This window comes from Sturnus vulgaris, chromosome 5, assembly GCF_052056855.1.
Source record: "Sturnus vulgaris isolate bStuVul1 chromosome 5, bStuVul1.hap1, whole genome shotgun sequence".
Lineage (NCBI taxonomy): Eukaryota > Metazoa > Chordata > Aves > Passeriformes > Sturnidae > Sturnus > Sturnus vulgaris.
This window is the reverse complement of record NC_142247.1, coordinates 42964203-42979104: the sequence shown is the minus strand read 5'-3', so window position 1 is coordinate 42979104 and position 14902 is coordinate 42964203. Positions and strand designations below refer to the sequence as shown.

At 36.7% G+C, this 14902-nt stretch overlaps 1 protein-coding gene across 11 annotated transcripts in view; it reads left to right on the top strand.

The window, feature by feature from the left end:
• Positions 1 to 14902, top strand: part of SLC38A4 (solute carrier family 38 member 4) — a 156932-nt gene that overhangs the window by 102920 nt on the left and 39110 nt on the right. For all 11 annotated transcript variants that reach the window (XM_014871113.2, XM_088165588.1, XM_088165581.1 and 8 more), the window contains 2 exons: positions 6261 to 6298; positions 8653 to 8765. The gene's annotated coding sequence lies outside the window, so the exon portion shown is untranslated. The remainder of the gene's footprint in view (positions 1 to 6260; positions 6299 to 8652; positions 8766 to 14902) is intronic.

Below are 14902 nucleotides of genomic sequence, written 5' to 3'. Positions count from 1 at the left end.
TCCACCTAGCAACTCTCTTTCTTAACTTCAAAATTTACATCAGGGTCCAAGGTTCCTGCCATCTGCCCTGCTTGCTGTATATGATAACTCCTTTATCTAAAAAAATAACTTATTTTCTAGTTGTCTTAGCAATACAATGTTTTAAAAACATTTGAAAAAATGGTTTGTAAATATGTCTAAAAAGAAAAGGGAATCTATTATCTCTGATAATGCCACCGGTGCTATGGAAGTGCTTCAAAATACCCTGGTCTTTAAAAGATGCATCTTGCAGGAATTACAAGCAAGAGTAGGATCACCAACTGCAGTGATGGAAACCTACAGAGAGCCAAGACATGTCCTCCCAGAGAGGAGGGTCCAGAGTTGTGCTGGGCAGCATGGACGGGGATCTGCAATCTGCAGCAAGGAGCTGCCTCCCCATAGCAGTAGCTGTACTTGAATATGAGCCTGTCCTATCTCTGGCTGCCTTTCAGCTTTTTAAACTAACACCTTTTGCCTCACCACTGCAGTAGTGTAACAACATTTTGGAGGAAAAATACCAAGTGCTGAATGTTATCCAATAGTTTAAACTAAGAGGTGTTGGAATGGTTTCAGTATAAAAATGTGGTAGGAAGACTGGACATCCAGGTTGATGGATGATCCACTATTTACACCAAACTCACTGCATTTTTAACAAGGCTTTCATTAAGCAAACTGATTTCACTGCATTTCTGTTTGGATCTCTGGAAGTATAACTGTTCCTGTGTAAGCAAGCTGGATGAGACTGCATATGAGAAGGCACAGAAGTCCGTGTTCACTGTCTTCCTAGATCAAGAAAACAAGACATTGTGGAACAAACCAGGCACATCTGAAATTAATTTTCTACCTGACCTTCCAAGATTAAAGAGATTTTCTTGATCAAGTGTTTGTTTGCAAAATTATGGTAAATTATCCTCTTAAATGTCTGCATAAGATTAATGAATGTTTTGGTATCTGAGTGATACAGGAATGGTTGATGTAGGGGAAAGAGGATATTTAGCTAAGCATTAGAGACTGATGCCCGTCTCTAAACCCATGATTTACCATAGCAAACCAGCGACCAAAAGGACACATGATTGTGCAGCTCAGCAGTTGATTATGACAGGAGCGGACTTGGAATTTCTGTTCTAATTTCCATCACCATTTCTGCATTCTGCATTAAACTATCACCAGTTAAAGTAAAAAAAAGTCATGGGAATGGAAGCTTGAGCCAACGCAGGTTCTCTGTCCCCCATGGCAGTGAAGTTTTCCCGTGCATCCTTGCTCTCCACCCTGCTTTCTGGGAAGCCTATGAGTTTAACCAGCAGTATGGCTCCACTCAAGAAGACAAGTGAGAGACCAAGAAAAGGAAAAGCTCTAATGTTCAGTCCATGATATCTGAAAGCCCAATATGATGACAAAGATCTTCTATACTTGATTTCTTCTGCTAAGTTATGGATAGCAGAGTTTTTCCAAAAACTGTCATTAAGTTTAGACATTTATAAGTAGACTTGAAGGCAAAAGCAGGTATCTTTCAGGGTAATCTAGGCCTAACTAACTCCCCCCTCAACATCTATGTAGAGAGACTACAGTATTTCAAAACTGTCTGTAAGTGGCAACACAATACTGTACTATTTGTTCAATTAGTTACTTAATGCACAGGTAGACTCAAGATAATATGCTCAGCTATATTTCCAAGGTCTTCTGGAGGCAGGCCTCAGCTTACTTTTTATATGTTTTGAACAAAATGAAAGATGTGTGGGTGCAATTCATGGTCTCAAGCTTGACAGGCTATTATCTTGAGCCTCACAGCTCCTGCTGGACTCTTGGCGTGAGCAGAGCAAGGGGACAACTGCCTGAAAAATACTATTTAGACATCCACTTATATATTTCTCTGACAGCAAAGTGTTGACTTCATAACATATAAATTTGAAACATATATCATTTAAAAAGGAGGACTAAACATACTTACTGATATATTGTCTTCTCCACTGCAAATTCTTCAAGTTTAAGAATATGTTTGAGCCACCAAAGATTTAAGTAGCTAAAGAATGAGACACAGCTTCACCAGTGTCTTTCTGAGGAATACAAATAGAAAGTTTGAAATAGCTGTTATAATTTAAAATCAGATGGAAACTGAATCTCTAGAAATGTATTTTACACTCTCTATTTCATGACTCCAAGATGCTGCCAAATTGCATGAGTAGATGGCAGTCAAAGTAATAATGGGCATTTTCACTTGCTCCCTCCTCTGATACACATATCACACATAGAGTGAGAGAGAGAGAGAGAGATGATTCATGGGAATAGAATTTGAATGAAAGAGTTTCTTGGCATTTACTTTGCTATTTTATTCTCTAAGGTCCTCAATTCTTCTAAGAAACAAGTCAGCCCTCTTTTGCTCCTTGACAGGTCAAGAAACTTAGATTAACCTTGATTTTAATAGAAATTACGGATGAGTGATGGAGTTTAAGAGATAACAAAAATATTTGTCTTTTAAACACTAACTGATTACAAAGCAGGATTGAGATGTTAAAAAATTTCAAGTATTTAAATGCTAGAAAATGCATAACCCCTCAGTGGCAATATATATCTCCTTTTGCTAAACCTCCTTCTTCCTCTTCATGTAGTCACCCTGATACCTACATACCTTGCATCAAGGCACAGTAGTCTAAGGGGTGAAAGAAAAGAAAACTAATGCTCATCCATGTATGTGCTGATGAACATATGGGAAAATTTTAAAAGAACCGCACACTTTACATTTCCTCAGCAGAATAAACCTGGCACTTTGAAATCTGAAAGTATTAATCAATTTTTCAGGTAGCAAAATATGTAAATTTCTCTTTTATATAATTTTGAAATAAATGGGTTTATAATATGCACTAACAATTTGCAGCAGTTGAGTCACAGTTATTCATTCCATGAGGAACTGGGTTACCAGCTCCCCATCTTGATTTTCATTTTTGTATTCAAATTCAAATTCAAATTTGTATTTTTCTGCCACTTAAAAATATGCTGTTTCTACTATCTTATCTACAGTGAAATTGATAGCTTGAATTTTCCCCCCCAGTTTTCTCTCCTTCTGCAACAAGACCATGTGGCTAAAATTTAAGATCCTCTGAAGGTCCCTTACGACCCAAACCAATTTCTGATTGTATGATTCTGCAATTCCATGATTTGTTCAAAGCAATAGCTATATGCAGAAATTTTTGGACATCTTTTATGTTAAAGAATGACAAATAATTTTATTTTTAATTAAACAAAATGAACACTTTATAAGTTTCAGTGCTTTAATCAACATTAGAAATCTGCTTCTACATAGTTGAAATCTTTTTGAAGTTATTTCAAGTGATCTACTTTTTTGTAATTTTAAGTGTCATCAAAATGCAGTTTTTCGAGTAATCACTGATAAAATCAGAAATCGATGGTGTCAAAAATCAATATACATTGGGTAAAATTTTGCATATGTAGACTCAGATTTCATATAATTTCCTTTTCCTATGTATCTTATATAATACTTTACAATACTGGAAATTGCAGCTTCCTTAAAATATCCTTAGTCCCCTTTATGTCAGCTTGTAATTTCCTTTACTTTTAGTGTATATACTTAATGCTACTTTGTTATATTTTCCAAGGTTATATTATTTGTACTCTCCCATGCCCCAAGAAAGGGCATGTTTTAATATGTTTATGCGCTTTCCCAGATATTTTTGAACTGTAAGCTAGAATCTGAACTCCACATATAAATTGAATGCTTAATTCTTTTCCAACTCAGTGTCTGAATCAGATTTTTCAGTTTCAAAATCCAAGAGGTTTATTTTATTCAATATTTAGTAATAATCATGATTTAACTATCTTTTAGATATTTTATTTACTTCCCACTCAGGATATAAATATTTCCACAGTGATGAGTAGAATATGTCATCTCATATTTCACAATAAATAAAATCTGAATAAGCATAGGCAAGGTAACAGTTGCTGATTAATTTAACAGCTATATCTCTGGATTTTAAAATTCACTATCAGTCATTCATTGCAACAAAAGTTTTATGATCCCTTTGGTCAGCAACTATGAGTTAATGACAGCCACAAGGTAGGGCAGGTATTCAAGTTCATGGTGTCATCTCCTTTTCTTCTGAATCTGGTTGTATTTTGTTCTCTAGCAAGCCAAAGCAGGTTGATTGCAATGAAGTATTTTATTGGTCTCAACTCAGAGAAATCATAAGTAAGAACAGTTTTAACTTATCACTAGATAAATCCCTTTTTTCCCTATGCTGTAGATGGAGACTCCAGCACTTTAGTGCTTTCTGCATAATCACATGGTGCAGTCTGTGGCAATTTAGCCAGACAGGATGTTTGACTTGTGTTCTATCATTTAATTCTGAGCTTATATAACCCTTCCTCGACATTGGTGTAACATTGTGGTCAGTTTTGAAACCATATAATTGTTGAAAATAAAAAGTAGTATTATTTTTCTTTTTAATTTTTCTAAATAAATATTGCAATTTTCAGGGTATTTCTAGGCTCAAACTGAACCTCAACCCATTATTAGCTTCAGCCCATCTCATGCAGCAGATTCTATCCATGCTGGATTTAAACTGTTTTGTCTGTGGGCTCGGAAAGGGTTATAACCTCCTTAAGAGCAATAGGCCACTTCAGAGAAGTGAAAACTAAATTGTCACTCAGTCTATATCCAATCTTTTCTTCCGTACTTTATCCTTTGTGTCAGATTTCCAGGGCTGTCTACGACAAGAAAGAATATGGACCTTCCAGGCTTCTGAAAATTGTTTAAAAAAAAAACAAAAAAAAACCAAAAAAAAACAACTTTCCAAACCAATAATGAATTTCTTCTGTTCTTCATATTCTTACACTCGTTATGGACTGCAGCTCAGGCAGAACTCAGCAGTCCCAGCCCACACTCCCATACTCCCCATTGCCAACCTGTGACCTGTGATTTAAGTTCCTTATAACTTCTCCAGTTTTATTTGGGCTGGATATTTTTCATGGCAGGTAACAAGCTAAGACAAACACTTTATATGCCTATACATAACTTCCATGCTTCAACCGCTAACGAATGATCAATATTAAGAAAAAATGTGACCCAATAAATCTCATCAAATTTTGAAATAAAATCTAGAACTTTAGCAGTGGACTTGTTGACCTGGAGGAACTACCTTCCATAACCAACCAAACAAAGACTTGTGGAAAAATTCTTAGTGGGAACAGCAACAGAGAAGAGAGGAACATCATTAAATATCATGCATACTTATAAAACGGGCATGACCTAAGAATTCACTGGCATTCTTGATTCTTACATTTCTAAATCCTTTGAATGCTTGAACTCACAGCCTTAGAATTCTGTTAAGAGAACTTTTGTGTGTATGTTGATGTGTGTATTTCTGTTTTAGTTATAAAATAATCTATAAAGACAGATCAGGAATATAAGGCTACATAAACTCAAGAAATATCCACCATGAATGGATTGTATAAAAGTTATATCAACAAAGCAAGCAAGATTGTTCTGTTCAGTTAAACATCTTAGTTTCAGAGAGACTTGTGAAACAGGTTGTGTAAAATTGTGAAACAGGTTTTGTAAAATGAGATTTTCTGTTCATCTTGCAATTCCTTCCCCAGAATGTAGTATAAAACATATATCAGATAATATAGTTAATGTAAAATATGGTACACGGAGTCCTTTCCTAGGAAACAGAACAATTATGCTGAGTCCACCCACTAATTAGTCCAATTAAATGCAAAGCCAGACAAATAATTTCACTTCTAACCATGAAATATGTTTTATTTTATGAATAAATGCTTCTAACTTGAAATATTTGGAATTGCATTATTCCTAAATATATCCAAATTCAAATCTAGTTCTTACTGAGAATTTGCAATACTCTGTTTAAATTAGAGCTAATAATATTAGCTTAATAAAAACATTAACTATGGTCATACTACTATTGACATTTGAATGTTTAGAATAACATTTGTGTGTCTATGTATATATATATATATACATAATAAGGCATTGTAGATAGCTAGATAAGTAGCCAAGGCAGATGAGAAAAATAGACAAATCTTGTTCCTGTCTTTGGTACTACATTCTTGTCAGAGCCTTTGCAATTTATTTGCAAAACCTGCATAGATTTTTGGATGTTGGGATGGTGGCTTGTAGCTGAGTTTAGGGTTATAGACATTTTTAAATATTAGCCATCAGAAACTATTTTAGATAACATTGCCTAATTTTCCTCTTATTTATTTTCCAGGCCCATACAGAAAGCAAGAATATCTTCATTCTCTCCAGGTCAGTATTTTTTTGGAACATCACTATAATTCTCTTCCCTTGACTTTGTAATGCCAATAACCTTGTTATTTCCCTTATGGTTTTCCATCTTCTAAATCAGGCAAACATTAGTAATTATGGTAGAGATTTTAACTTAGGTGCAGTAAACCTTTTGCCCTGTACCTGGATCCTTGTTTGCTGGGAAACACATACCCCGTGAACACACAGGGCATTGCAAGCACCGAAAAATCTGTCTTTAAATGGTAAGAAAACACTTCAGACTGCAGCCCACACCACATTGGGTGCTTGAGCCAGGCCTCTGGTAGTGTGTGAAGGGGAGTTTGCTGGCTATGGACCTCTGGCTAGGGCTGCCTGAGACAATCAGGACTCTGAGCATTGACAAGGGTGGGGGTTTAATTCCCTTTAATATGCACTGAAACTAGAATAAATTAACACAGATACTTCTTACTCTATTCTAGACTAATATTATGATTTCCTGCTTTTAAAATACAGTTATCAGTCTTTTGATATGACACTGCTTAAGAATATTTAATATGTGTATTTCCTTTAGAAAACAATATTTCTCCATGCTTAGCAAAACACTCCTGGAACAAGAAGTCATTCTGCATTTCACCCTTCCAGCCTCAAAAATCAACTGTGCTTGCTGCATGTGTGTTTTATTTTGTTTGGCTCCGTTTTTCCCTGAGTTTGGAGATCAAAAAAGTGAAGCCATTCTGTAAAAATAAGGCCTGTGTGACTTGAAAGCAAAAGAAAAGGGGAGAGAATGGGGAACATTTCATTCTGTGAGTTGTACCTAACAGCTTTATTAACAGTGCTTCAGATGTTTTGCATTAAGACTTAATATAGAAAATGCTGAACGAGTGACAAAATCAACGGCATTGTTGGATAAATGCTATCACTGTGCCCAAGTTCTGATTTATTCCTACATAAAATTGCTTGCCTGCAATTAAAGGTCTATTATTTTACCCTAAGACATAAGTAAACACTGAAAATAAGGATTTAAATTATCATAATGGTTTTTACGAATTTATCAATTTTTATTTTCTTCGTTTTATGCTTTTAACAGCATATGAATATTGATAATTACTACAGGCATACATTAAACATTCTGGTTTAGTCTCATCCCAGTATCTGCCTGTACTTACAAGCAGCCTGTCTTCCACAATCTGCTCCACCGTTTTCTTATTACATATTTTTTTTGTTCTAGATATCCATCTCTCTTACTTTTCCTGCCAAGTCATACTATTCTCTCACTTATTCCTGTGGCTAACATACATTTTTACAGTGTAAAACACAAGAGGGCAGAAAAGAAGGACTGAGGAAAGAAAAGAGGGAGCTAAGAGACTCCTAGAAAAAAAGGTGTGCTGATTGCCAAGCGGAGGGATGATGATGCAGCTGCTGGAATACACTGGCTTAGAACACTGTGACGGTTCTTATCTATTTTTTGCTGTATTACCACATATCAGTAGCCTCACAAGCTTTTCCACTTTCAAAACATCTCCATTTTGACTCTGAAGGTGAAATGTCCTGGAAGGTTTGAGCTAAAAAAGTGGTAGGTTTTTATGTAGACTCTGTGTATTAATGAAGCCATGCTTTATTATGTGTATAATGCTTCATTAATGTGTATTAATGAAGCCATGCTTTTCCAAAAGGAAACTAATTTGAAAGTGCCAAAAGACTTCAACTCTTGTTATTGACTTATTTTTCTTTGATTTTTTTTATTTCAAAAGAGAGGAATAACCGCAAAAGTAAAACTGTAAATACTATTTAAATCAAAAGAGTAAAGTGTAATAGCTGTTTATCAATTAGGAAATCAAGAGGTAGAAAATACCAGCAGTTGCATAAACTTATTTTTCTAGACACACCTATTGGTGATTTGGTGAAAATAAATGTCCCTATTCCAGGCTTACTGAGCTGCCTGCAAAGCTCAAGCAGAAGCCACGTGGAACAGCTCCTCCCCTCTCTTTGCACTGCCTGGAGCAATAGCCCAGCTTTGTCCATGGGACAGGTTAACATCTTGTGTCCTTACATGCCAGTCTCCTACTGAGGCTATATTATATAGAAGTTTATGGATTTTAATATGTATATAATTTAGAGGTGATTGTATACTATAGAGCTTTACCTACTCTTTGTTAACTATTAATCATCACTGTGTGATTGTAGGGATTGTCAAACATTCATGCTTGCAGGTACAATCCTTGCTAAAAATGCTCTTCAGTGTGGAGACATCGGCATTTGCTTGATGCAATTTTCTTTATGTAATTTCTACTGATTAAAAATGCTTATCTCCTCTCAATTTTATATCTATAAAATAAAAAGCAGTAATTGAGTGTATATTGCCTGTATTCCCACAGTGCATTTTACCCATGTGATGGGCACAGTGTTTCAATGGCCAGTTCTAGAGCTAAGAAGACAAGAAGTGCCATGATCAGGGTGGCCTTTAATCCACTGTTCTGCATATTTTCTGGTATGTCACAGCATGCATTATTTAATTAAATGAGCAAACACATTTGACCTCAGGAAAAGTGTATATTTGCAAGTAAAATGCAAAATATTTTTATGCAGAATCCAATTAATTTCTGAAGGCAATTTGTCCCAGTTAATTATGGTAATCCAGCAGTATTACTCTGTCTTCACTCTCATATTAAAAGTATACTTCTGCTTAAAGAAACTTCCTTTTATTTTTCTCCTTGGGAATGTATGTGGTTTGTACTGGATCATAGCTGGTTATTTGTGAGTCTTGGTAAATTTTTCTTGTCAGTAGCCTTGAGGGGGAAAAAGGGATTTAATCAAATGATTTAACATTATCTAGGCAAGAATTAAGTAACCATGTTCATATTATTCTTGTGAGAACTTAATTAACCCCAGTGAGAATATTCATCTGAATGAAATGAACAAGATTAAGCTTTCTGATTGCTAGCTAGTTTGTGTGATGTCAAAATGAATGTCCATGTAGTCTGAATATTAAAAATTGAGCTAAAGATAGAATTTTGATTTGGAGGATCATTCTTCTCATTTAAGTGACTGAAAACTCATAAAATGTAAAGGTTGTTTCTGATAATGCAATGTAGCAGCTCATCTAATTCAAAAATAAATTTGTCCATCAATGTGTGAATTTTAGTACTTTTTCCCAAAGAATGTCCTTTGATTACATTTGTACATGCACCGTTGCAACCTCAAGGTGTGCAGTGACAGGAGTTTCTCCATTAACCAGAGAGAGATGGGATTTGCAGCTGAACCATCTGGTGCAGCAAGACCTGGGACAAGGTTACAGAGGAATCCACTAAACCCTGAAAATTCAAAACTAAACTGAGACTTTGTCCTTTATTCATCAGATATCACAAGTTCTTGCAACAAGTCTTACATAACCTGCAGCAGATGCTGTAATACATAAACAAATTGTATTGAGCTAAGAGAAAAAAGAGTCAATGTCTTAACTGTGAATGTCTTTGGTTTCATGAATTTGGGTTTACTCCTAAAAAAGAATTACCTTTTCAGTGGTGGCTGGTAGGAATGATTTAAAGAGGTTCAGTGTCAACAGATACATTTTCTCCCACATTTAGATTTTTATCCCTTGGGCAGAAAAAGGTAAATATTCAGATTGCTGTGATTATTAAAATTAGAACTCAACTACATATTTGCAGCCTAAAACATTACATCAAAAATAAAACTTAAGTTTTATTTAGCCAAACCAAGCACAAAGCAATTTCTTCTAGAAGAAATTCTGCGTAAATCTCTGGTTTGTGTGGAAACGATTTTAATTTCCTTTCCTCTTTGTCTAATTACCATTGAGTCAAATTACATTTAAGATAAAAAATAAGGTTTCACTAAATATATCTTTCATCAAACCCAAGGAGACAATGAAGAGACTCACACTTCACACAGGATATATCTGCAGAAGGAACTGTAAATGCCAGTACAAATTCCCCATGGCACAGTGTTTCTCCTGTTAAATCTGTCCTGTTTTAAAGTAGAAATAATTTTTCAGATTTGCTTCTCAGTGCTCATCAGGCTCTCCAGAAGGGTTGTGGCAGCACTGCACTATGAGCTCAGCGCTCTCAGCACAGCTGGTGGCATGGGGTGCAGGGCACAGCCAGTGGAAGAGGCAGGCAGTACTGGGCAGCAGACAATCCAGACGTCAGCAGGTCATCATGAACTTTACTTGGCCCTAACAACCAACAGTACTGAAGCTGATTATTTCTCAGAGCTGGAATCTAGGATTTTGTGGTCCACAGTCTGAAAGAGCTCCAGGGGCAGCAGTCTGTTATGCATCATTACCTTCTCTCTATTCTTTAATAAATGAGAAATAAAATACAGTGAATTATAGGATTGAGCAGCTGAACCTGTGTTCTGCCAACAGTGCTAAGGCTCACTGCAGACAGGAAAGTGGCCTTTATGTGTGCCTTTGGATACAATTCTGTCTTTGCCTGACCTCACCTGTTACCATTTGCCTGAGAGCATTTCTCACCTATCATGTACCTCAGTACTCCTGGTTGACAGCAGGAATAATTGCAGTTTCTTAAAAAACACTGTAGCAGTTCCTGTTGGTATCTTTTTTGACTGCTGTCAGGCCTTGTGCCCCCTCTGCTTTGCCCACATTCCTCTGCCCTCTGTAAAATCCTGTTCTTGCAATGAGTGAGCCCTTCTCTCATGATAGGCTTCATGGCAGCAGAGGGCTTGATCCCTGTGTTTGACAGAAGTGGGTTCCTGACCTCTGCAGAGACACTCACTTCCCAGTGGAAGGTAAACATCTCAAAGTTTTGGTGCTCTGTCCATAACGATTTTATATCTATTAAACTTCCACTGAGAATGTGTATTTGCTAACTATGATATGGAAGATTGACTTCAAAAGAATTTTGGAGGGTGTTATTACTAATTGCAAAAACTAGCTGAGTATTCACCCTCGACCAGGACTTGAAAAATAATTAGGAAACTGACTTCCTAGATTTCATCTGATACCCCTCAAACAGAGAAGCAGAAAGGTGAGCATATATCCAAGACAGCCCAACTGTTTGCAGACCTGGCTCAAAAGAGACGAGCTTGGGACCTCCAGAGGACACCCCCCACCCAATGCACACAACAGTGCCAGCATCAACACAAGCATAAGGGTACCATCAGCTCAAAGTGGGCAGAAACACCTGAGTCCAGCACTGCTGATAGCCATGAACACCTCAGCTGGATTGATCTACAGGCTGAAAGACCAACGGGGAAAAAAGGTGCAGCAAGTCAAAAGATGCCTTACCCCAACCCTCCTATGAGCATTTGTTTCACAGAACAGCTGTTTTCTATAAAGCTGACTTGGAAATTGGTATCTTCATACTTCTGTGAGAATGTGTTCAATTTATCCTTTTTACTCGCAGAACTGCTGTTTCTTTACATTCTTGCCAGCCCTGCAGAGCCACCTCAGCACTGAGGAGGTGAACCAGAGTCTATTTTGGCATAAAGCAGAAAGGACACAGCTTGATCTCAGATCCCAGGGTGGATTTTCAGTGCTGCCAGTCAAGAAAGTCGAGGTTTTATTTGTAAATTAAAAGAAGGGTCAACAGGAAAGTCATTGAAGAAAAAAAAGGAAAAACCAATATGAAACCCTACCATACCATTTATAGTCCCTTTATAGATGAGAGCATAGTGCGTGGAATGTAATTTGAGTTATAAATAATATTATTGTTTGTTTCAGCCAAAAAGCTGTAGCTCATTCAATTAAGAGAATGGATGTGTTTGTGTTTTGTTCTTCATTTCATCATTGTAAAATATATCTGTACTGATAATCTATGGAAATTTTCTTGCATAATAAAAAAACTTTTCCAGTAAGAAAAATACCTGAGGATTATTTGATCTCTTTGTTCCCTTAAATCAAATAGCTACAAACAAACCAACCCTATGCCCAAAAAAAAAAACAAAAAAAAAAAAAAAACAAAAAACCACACAAAAACCCCCGCACAACAAAAAACAAACAAATTTTAAAGAAAAATAAATAAGAGAAGAAATTTGAATTGGCAGATTTGATTATGGAGTTCAGCGTTAGAACGGGACCATTTGTGCAAATCTGGGAGAGAGACTTAGTAATTTTTAGTCATTTTCTAAATCTGTTCAGCTCTCAGGGTTTCCCATTCCCTTTGGTGGTGTGAGAAGCAGCAGTGAGCCACATAATATTATATCAATCCTTAATGCTCACATATTTCAAGCAATTAATGAGGAAATACTATATGATGTCAAACAGAAATGCTCACCGCAAAAGAGAAGGAAACATTCTTTTTGAAATATTTCCATTGAAAACACTATGCAAAAACAAGATACAACAAGTAATAAGTCATGCTGTCCAGAAATCTGAGATGGCAATAGCAAAACATTCATGGTACTTCTCTGAGCCATGTAATGCTGACATTTCATTTTTATAAAGCTGATGATTTTTCTTCCTATTAAAAAAAATTAAGAAATTCCGTTTTAAGAAAAATAAAACATTAAGCACAACAAAACAATAGTTTTAACACCAGACTGCAATATGTGGAATAGATTGTTTCCATCAGGAGCAAGGCTGGTGGGGGAAAAGTCAACATGAAATACATTCTTGTGAAGGAAGGATAATGAGGGGAGGGGATGCGATTTTATTTTTAATGAATGGGTTCAGCCAGTAAATATCTACAACAACATGAATAGCAGGAAGTCATGAACTATTTCCACAGCTCCATAAGTGGCTGTTGCTTTGTACAGAGAAAAGGTAGTGTGTGGGAGACAGACAGGGCTCTCTCTCCCTGGAGAGTGGATTCAGAGACCAAAGACCAAGCTCTGGTCTGTCCTGGTGCCAAAGGCCATTTTCAATTAATAGAAATAGTTATAAATAAAAACTCTGTTGAATTCAGGGTCTCAAAGGCAGCTAAACTTGATGTTGGCCACATCACACCGATGACTGTCACTAGTTTCAGAAAATGGTACACATTGGTCATGCTTGTTTGGAGAGCCATGTAGGCAGATACTTGACTCATTTTGATACAGTCTGTGAAGGGTTTCATAATCTGGATTTACAATGGCAAGTGCAAGTGTGGTTATATTCCATGACAGTTAATCACACGGGTCTCAAGCTAAATATGAGAAACTCAATGCCATGGTGAGTAGGCTATTTCCATCAGTTAAACTGAAATAAGTACGTAAACCTGGGTCCTGAGAAGTAATCTAGAATGTTATTGTTTTATAATAAACATATTTTGGCCATATTATTATCATTTCAGTCATCTGAGGACCACAAACAGCAATTCCTCATTTCGGCAGCTCCTAAACTTGTGGTGAGTGTATCTTGAATCAATCAACCAGGCAAAAAAACAAAAAAAAACAACGACAAACAAGCAAAAAAATACCTAGGAAGACTACAGATATAAAGAAGCTGAGGAAGAGCTCAAATACCCTGTGACAATCTCTGCCAGCAGAGAGTCACAATTAACATTATCCCTAAGCTGAGAGAAGTCAAAACTGAGCACAGTGAGCAGCTTAATGAAAGTTTTGAATGATAGCAAAGGTGGAAATTGTCACACAACTTCTCAGACAGGCATTTTGTGGCAGGGTTTTTTCATCCACACCAACTGAACCACATCTTCTCACCTGAGCAGCTGCATGTTTTGCAACAATAGGTAGCCATGGCAAGGGAATAAAAAACAGAGATTAAATATAGCTCCTTGCACAGCTCATCTGGGAGGAGACTACCATTCCTGGTGGAAGTGTAAGTCAAACAGTTCTCCCAGGCCCTGGGGCACTCGGCCTCAGCTCCCACCAGGACCAAGGCACCATCCCAGGTAACAAAGAGCCAGGGCAGGAGCTCCACCAAGCAGCACTTGGACCCCAGCTCATGGGAAAGGTGAGCCCTTGAACCCCCATCATAACCAGGGTTACCTGGCACCAGGTCATGTCCCCAGTGCACAGAAACACCAGCGACCAACCATTCAGTCACTGTACATCATCCCTTACCCCAAGTATAAATAATCCCCTGTGAAAAAATAGAGTAAACCTACGGGGAAGTGATATTGAAAGAAAAATAAGTTGCATATGAGAGGATGCATTTTATCAGTAGATTTTTAAATAGATTTTTTAACATCTACAATGTACAAACTTGTTAGTTTGTAAGAATAAAAAGCCATTTCCTTCTGATAAAATGTAGGTATGCAGATTGACAATGAGGTTTTTGGGCTTAATAAAACGCTTTGAGGTTTTAATTAAACCTCTTCCTCAGCTACCAAAAATATTCAAAATTTATTTGGGTTCCTGCATTTATGTACCACAGAGACAAAACCTTGAACACTGATAAAAGAATGTATGGAGACAACTTATGTAGCATTCCAGAATACTTGTTGTCTTCTTTATCAATCATCTCAGGCAATGTGAGAAAACACGTGTTCCCCCTCTACAAGTGAAATCTAGGAAGACACGAGTTGCTTAAAATCAAGAAAAAACCCAAAGCAACATGATCACTTAATTGTCCTTGCAGGAGTAAATTCTGCCATGCATTGTTGGGTAAAGTATAAGAAAGATATAGCAGCAAAAAATTTCAGGAGGTATAGCAACCCAATGGATATCATCAGAATCTGACCTTAGGCACTGCCTAAGTGATTTGAAGGT